This window comes from Crocodylus porosus, unplaced genomic scaffold, assembly GCF_001723895.1.
Source record: "Crocodylus porosus isolate Cpor-Errol unplaced genomic scaffold, CroPor_comp1, whole genome shotgun sequence".
Taxonomy (NCBI): Eukaryota; Metazoa; Chordata; order Crocodylia; family Crocodylidae; genus Crocodylus; species Crocodylus porosus.
In genome coordinates, this window is record NW_017728947.1 from 50,771,805 (window position 1) to 50,779,046 (window position 7,242).

Genomic DNA, 7,242 nt, shown 5'->3' on the forward strand with positions numbered 1-7,242 from the left:
AGTAACACTGGTAGAAACGGAGAGTTCATGAGGTCCAAATCAGGCCATGTATCTCAGTAACTCAACTGAGTTCAGAGGACATGGTGACAGCTTTAAAAAATAACAAGAACTGTTGAGACTCTTTTTTGGTGTGAAGGCCATTATGCTGCCAAAGTTTGTTCCAAGCTAGGTACTGACTCTTTAGATTTTGAAGAGCAGGGAAAAAAATATACTGTGTTTTCTCAAAGATTCATTCAAGCTAACAAAGATTGAGATTATAATAGACTATTGTAGGGGGAATATAGAACTCATATTCATAAAATCCTTGCACTGGTCATAAAAGTTCCCTTGGAAAATGCAAACAGAAGAAAGGCTAATTGAAAGCTGTCTCCCGTGTGCACAATGAGAGGTAATGACAGCTTCGGTAAAATGAACTCAGTGACATGGTAAAAAAGAATGACCTCATTTTAGAAACCCAAAATAAATACTGGATTTTAAATGACAGTGAATCCCCCAAGAGATCTGAGCTCTGAGCCTAGACAGATAAGGATATTTGGAAGTACAGACTTTTAGAAAGGTGAAAGATTCAAAGAATGTTTCTCACATAAGTTTCTGCGTGAGTAGCCATTTTAAAAATGTACTCATCTGTCCTTGGCTCTGCCTAGGAGCTGAAAGCCCACTCTGTGGATATTTGAGAACAGAACCTTGTGTTCCAAAGTCAGCATTAAGTAGAGATGCATTTAATGGGAACCACTCAAGGCTTTCACCTCTGGTAAATTTATATGTGTTTTATATTTGGTGAAGATGCTGGTGTTTTCAATAGGGTCTTAAACTGTTAAAAAAAAGAAAGTGAGAAAGAAAAGATAAGGTATAGAGATAATTATTTTCTGCCTTCTTCCACAATGAGAAGAAACTTAAATCAACTAACATCTCCAGCCCCCCACAAAACCAGAGGTTTAACTTTTGTTTCTTTTTTAAAACTGAACTGGGCCAAAAATAAATTTCAGATTTAACTGTGGGAGGAGTGTGGGATTCAAATCATATATGGATGAGAAATCAGATTTCCAAAGGTACAAGAGAAAGTCTAATTTTCTCCTTTGGATACATAGGAAATGGTTTGAGAATAACCACAGTAGCTTTTCTTCCATCATTTTCAAAATCCATGGAGAGAGACAGAAAATAACTTGATTTCTTTACCATTTCTTGTTTTATTTTTGGTATTTAGACCTTTGAAAACATACTTTTCCCCTCAGCTTCACTAAGGATAAAATGCCTGTTGGGATAAATGAAGTGTTTGGTTTTGAAGGAGAGGCAGGGTCGCATGGTTCAACAGTGCTGAGCCAAGCCAGGTTTAACCAAAACTTCAGAGACCACACCAAATGCAGTTTGGTCTGGTACATACAATACTTGCTCTTATTACTATCTTCTGAACCACTTCAGCTGTTCCCATCATGCAAGGTTGTAATGTTTCTTTCTCACCATTCTTGAAATATGAAGAGGCTTTAAAGTGGAAATAAATTACATTTATAGCCTGTAAGTTCCCATTAGAATTGTGAGAACAATGGATAATTTTCCTGAGTTAGGGAAGTTTTGTTTATGTGGGGCCAAAATTGAGATTGAGCCAAAACTGAGTTCATATGATGCATGCTTCTAGTAAACAGTCTGGAACATCTCTATATGGTATATATTCTCTACTGTATCTGTTTTGTACCAGAAATGCTCACCATCCCCTCTGAGCAGGAATATATATTTTGAGGAGAGTGTATTAATGTAAAACTAGAAGCATTCACCTTCCAGACTGACAGGGTTGTCTGGCAGTTCCAGTGTCATCCACAAATCATTGTGCAAGGAAGTATTACGGTCTTGCTCTTACAATTTGCATGTTACTGTGCTGATGATCAAATTTCATTACTGTGATTGATGGGGCTTGTTTGCCACCCTCAATATATGCTGGGATAGCACCACAGAGGTAATGTAGCTGTATTTTTTCTGTCCTAATTTCATGTCATACCTATTCATAGAATGTCCAAGGGATAACATACATGTTCCCTACATAGACTGGATTTTATTAACTTCTACAAAACTTGGTGACTCTTCAGGATCCTTTTGAATTTAGATTCTCCTTCAACTCTACAAATAGGTTTTATAAACAATAGATGTAAATAGTATCTCAATGTCTGTCTGTGTTGCTCAATTACAACTTCAGGCTGCTCCATACTGAGACTTGTCACTTTCACTCTGTACATGCTACTTCATTAACTGGAAGTAGTGTAGCTGCCTTATTGTAACACTCTGCATGAATAAGCTCTGCTGAGAGGTAGTCTAGACTTCACTGGCATTGACCTAGTACCGTGCTAATCCAGCTACACCACTTCTGGTTCAAGAGGTGGCATACATGGGGTGGATGTATTGCATCTCAGTATAGCACTCCCTGGGACTGCAAAGTGGTATGGATATGCTCTAGATGTCGGCCTCTGCCAAAGGTACTTGTTTTAGAAGGAGAAATTATACCACTACCTATAATTAAAGCTCTCTAGCAGTTCCCATTAAAAGATCATTTTTCAGTCATTTAAAACTTTACTCAACTTTAACCATTTAGAAGTAATTTTTCTATAGCAGGTGTTTATTTTGGAGCTGTAACTTTTTTGGAATGTTCCAACAAAAATCATCCTTCCATTTCTAGGAATAAGATCAAGGGAAAGAATTATCTTAATCTTATTTAAGAAAAGCTTAAGATCATTATGTTAAGGAGCGCTAGCACCTCTATGTTTTGGAGATAGGTCTTGATATGTGAGTGAGGGTCACTCTGGGATCATGAATATGCCTTTTTCTGTTTCTTTGAAAAATGTGCACATTTGATCAAGTTAAAAACCTTTGGAAAAATCTCAGTTCACATATGCTGAGTAGAGACTTGTTAGAATTTGATAGTTACATTTTTATAGACCATGTTTGCAGTGAACATGCATCACTCCAGGGGTGCAGAGGCTGTGTGCAATCTTAATTTTTCCCCTTGTGTAGCCATTATGATTCAGTCTGTAATTGCATATTACCATAATGCTCTTGTCATAGGACCTGTGCTATATTCAATCCAGAATGGATTGTCTTTTGGGGACATATAAGAGTGGTAGATAGAAAACATTCTGTGTAAGACCCTTGCTGCATTTGTTGCAGAAATTGGAAGACATATAGTTAACAAGGCAGGAAATTGCAGGAAGAGACAGGATATCTTCAAGGTTAAGGCAGTTGAATGCCATCTTTGAGAACTGGATTTGACCCCAGTTTCTGCCACAGAGTTCCTGTATGATGCTGAGTAATTCACTTTAACCAGACTTTCACAAGCTGTGATTTGATTGTGTTCTTCATTTTCTGAGCTGATTAGGGATCCAGGTTCTGATTTGCAGAAATGCTGAACACTCAAAGCTGCTATGGAGGGCAACAGAAGCTTTACTTTATTTTTGCCCCATTTCCTTCTTTTTCGTCTTACAGAAACATTGTAGAAAATAAATGCAATTAATGTCTGTGAAGCATTTGGTTACTATAGTAAGGATCACCACAGAAAAGTGGATATTAACAGTTCTGTCTTGAGAGCAGGAGTTAAACAGTATTCAGAAAATAACATTTGGAATTATCCACTGAACCAGTAAGGTAACTAGGGGCAGGTGAGGGACTGATCCCGGGCACTGACTTAGACTGAAAGGGGATTTAATAGTAGCTTTCAAATCCCTGAAGGGTGGTTTCAAAGAGGATGGAGCTAGACTATTCTCAGTGGTCACAGATAACAGAACAAGGAGAAGTGGTCTCAAATTGCAGCAAGGGAATCTTAGACTAGATATTAGGAAAAACTTTCTCACAAGAAGGGTAGTAAAGCACTGAAACAGGTTACCCAGAGAGGTTGTGGAATCTCCATCCTTGGAGGTTTTTAAGACCAGGCTAGACAAAACCTTGGCTGGAATGATATAGCTAGGGATGGTCCTGCTTTGAGCAGCAGATTGGGCTAGACCTTGTGGGCCAGGTATAGACATTACACTTTTACTGATATAACTGATCACAAACTGATCTATACCTGTAACAAAACAGAAGTTTGGCACAAACAATTGGTCTATACCCATAACAGAACAGAAGTTCAGCACACCTAGACTACTTTAATAATGGTGGAACCCAGTCTAGGATTTGCCAGTGGGACACATTTCTTGTCTAGTATGGGCCTCTCCATCTTATGGGCAGCTGGGAGCCACATGCCACGTGGTCTGCCCCTCACTTCCCAACTGCAGAGGAGTCCACAGTTGCCTGCCCCCTGTAGCAGCACCTAAACCCCAGCTGCCACCTGTGGAAGGTGATGGCTGCTCTGGTGTAGTGGAGCACAGAGCCTGGCTCCCCCTTCCCTACAGGTAGAATGGCTGGCGCAGAGCCTGGAGGAGGGAGGTGAATGCAAGTTGCCCACTATGGACTCAGGCTTCCCACCCTGCTGCTGTCCCCTGGGAGCCTCCACAGCCCACCAGGCAAGACCAAGTGTGGCAGGGCATAGCACGGCCAAGTGGGGAAGCTGGTTGCTGCTGCTAGGAGTTCTGGGATGGTGAGGTGCTCCCTGTCCACCAAGCAGCAATGAGAGGCATAACTCTGCAGCACCACCTCTGCCGCTGCCAGGTGGACAGGTGGCACTTCACCACGGTGGCATGAGGCTTGAGGTGGCAGTGGCACCAAACATCCCCCCCGCCGCCCTGCTGTGCCAGATGATACCTGCTAGGCTGCAGAGGCCCTGGGGGGAGGGCAGCAGGGCAGGGAGCCAGAACCCCAAAGCAGGCAGCTTGTCCCCAGCCCATGCACAAATCTGGGGGACATGTGCCCCCCACAGGAGTGTGTGCAGCAGCAGGGAGTCAGCCCCCCACCGCCCCATGGATGAGCTCTCCACAGCCCCTTCCCACTCCCCATCCAAGCCCATGGATTCTAGCCCCAGGCCCCAACCTCCATGCTCTACACCAGCTGGGCAGCAGCCCCAGCCCTGTGCACAACTCCTTCTCTCCCTCCCTCTCTATGGTGGCCTCAGTTCCACCCCCCCACCCAGCTTACCTGCAAGGAGCTGCTCTCCAGGCTGCCTGGCAGCCATGTGCATGTGTCCATGTGCACATGCACGTGGCATACCCTACTGATTGCCCTTCTCTCACTCCCCCTAGGCCCTTGCAAGCTGGAACTCTGCCCACCTGCAAGAGGAAGCCTGCCGTTTCCTACATTTTTCTCCTTTAAAGGAGAAAATCTGGGTTTTTCTCCTTAAAATGAGAAAATCTAGGTTTTACTGCATTTTTCCATGGCGAACAGAAAATTGGATCCCTGGGTATCATATGCCTGAGTATCTGCTTTTTTTCATGAGAAAAAGTCAAGCCCAGACATATGTGATTTTAAACCTAAAGATAAAAATGAGATGATCTGAGTTTTATGTATGTGTTTAAAAATTTTTAAAGGAAAGTGGAAATAGGAACATTTTTCTGTAGTTGTTTTTCTGTTTATTCACAGAATTTGATCCTCTCCAAGCTACCTCACATTTGTTACAAAAAGGCAAGTAAGCAAACACAATTTGTACAAAAGGTTCTAACTATTCAGATAGGTAAATTAGCACTTTATATATCTTTTGCCATACTGCATAATACTTGTCCATCTATTGTAATGCCTTATCTCCAGCAGTTTCCTTTTTAGGAGGAAGATAGAAACAATCATTTATACAAAACAGTAATAGCAGAAGAAAATTCTCTGTCCTGCAGACAATCACCTTACTCCTTGAAGCATGAGATTTGATTCACCTTTACAACTGTTTTAGCTTACATAACTTCAAATTTTATTAAACATAGGTACACAATTTTTGCAGAGCCTGAAAGCAATTGGAAGTCACCAGTTAGGGATGCAGAGATTCACTGTGCAAAGTCTTGATGTTATGTTGCATTGGCACAGCATAGCATTTGACAAAGTAGATTGTTGCCTATGAAATCTTATGGCAGAGGTAGACAAACCCTGGCACAAGTGCCAGAGCATAGCACACAAAGGCATTTTGCTTAGCACATGCACCTCAGGGCAGACAGCAGGGAAGGGGCCAGGGCTGCGCTGCCACAACAGGGATCAGGCCCCTCACTGCTGCCCTGCCATCTGCCCCAACATGCCAACATCTTACCAGTCAAGGTTCTGGGTGTTTTTGGCACTCTGCCCAAAAATGTTGCCAACGTCTGGTTTATGCCTTTCTGAACCCGTTAGTCTCCAAGGTGCCAGTCTGTTCTGCCTTCTGTCATCGTGTCATAGAATCATCATGACATTTGGCTACCATATCTTCATCTTGTATAGGCTGCAAAATCTTTTGATTTTAGCTGTACCTCAGAACAAGGTTTGAATTATTCTGTAGCACTCAATTATAAAAGGAGTCACACATACTCTTACTTCACACTTTCTGAAACTGAATTCTTCAGCCTCCTTAAATTGTTATTTATATTGTGGTGGCACATGTAGATCCTTTCAGCACTGAAGCCCCATTATCTTAAGTGTTATAGAAATAAAAAAAAATAATAGGGGGTTAATCAGCCCTAAACTGAAGTGGTGTTTTTTAAAACCCACCACTTCAGTTTAAGGCCCCTGTTTCACCCTTGTTTAAGCTACATCACAGGTGGGTTTAATAAACAGTAGGAGGAGGGGAAAATGGATGGGGGCAACAAAGATAACAACATGTAGTTATCATCAGTTATCCCTCAATATGAGGATGATGTCTGCTGTGGGGGTGGAATTACTGGTGAGTTTTAAGTTGGGTGAGGAGTCCAGCCAGTGCTCTGCAAGTTTTTGCATAGATATGACAAGTGGTGCTTTGTGGGGAGGGGCGAGGGGTGGTGTTACAACTGTTGGCCAGGATGTTGTGCACTTTTCTTCCTCCTTTGCCATTTCTTGGCTTCATGAGCAAGACAGCTCTTTTCAAAGTGGGCCGTATCATGATGTATGGTGCAGCGCCATTGAAACCTATTACCAGCTAGCACCTCCCAATTAGTAGGGTTGCTGCCACTCTTCTTAAGGTCTGCTTTCAGGGTGTCCTTCTGGCATTTCTCTGTCCTCTGCTGGTCCTCTTACTGTGACTAAGTTGAGAGAAGAGGACTTGCTTCAGGAGACAAGTATAAGCCACCTGCACACAGTGGCCAGCCCAGTGGAGTTGATGTTTCATAGATTTCATAGACATTAGGGCTGGAAGGGACCTCGGGAGATCATCGAGTCCCGCCCCCTGCCCAAAGGGCAGGAAGTCAG

The 7,242-nt window shown here is 42.5% G+C and overlaps 1 protein-coding gene across 2 annotated transcripts in view; it reads left to right on the forward strand.

Moving 5' to 3' along the window:
- Positions 1-7,242, forward strand: part of RGS6 (regulator of G-protein signaling 6) — a 553,793-nt gene that overhangs the window by 301,463 nt on the left and 245,088 nt on the right. The gene's annotated exons all lie outside the window — the stretch shown is intronic.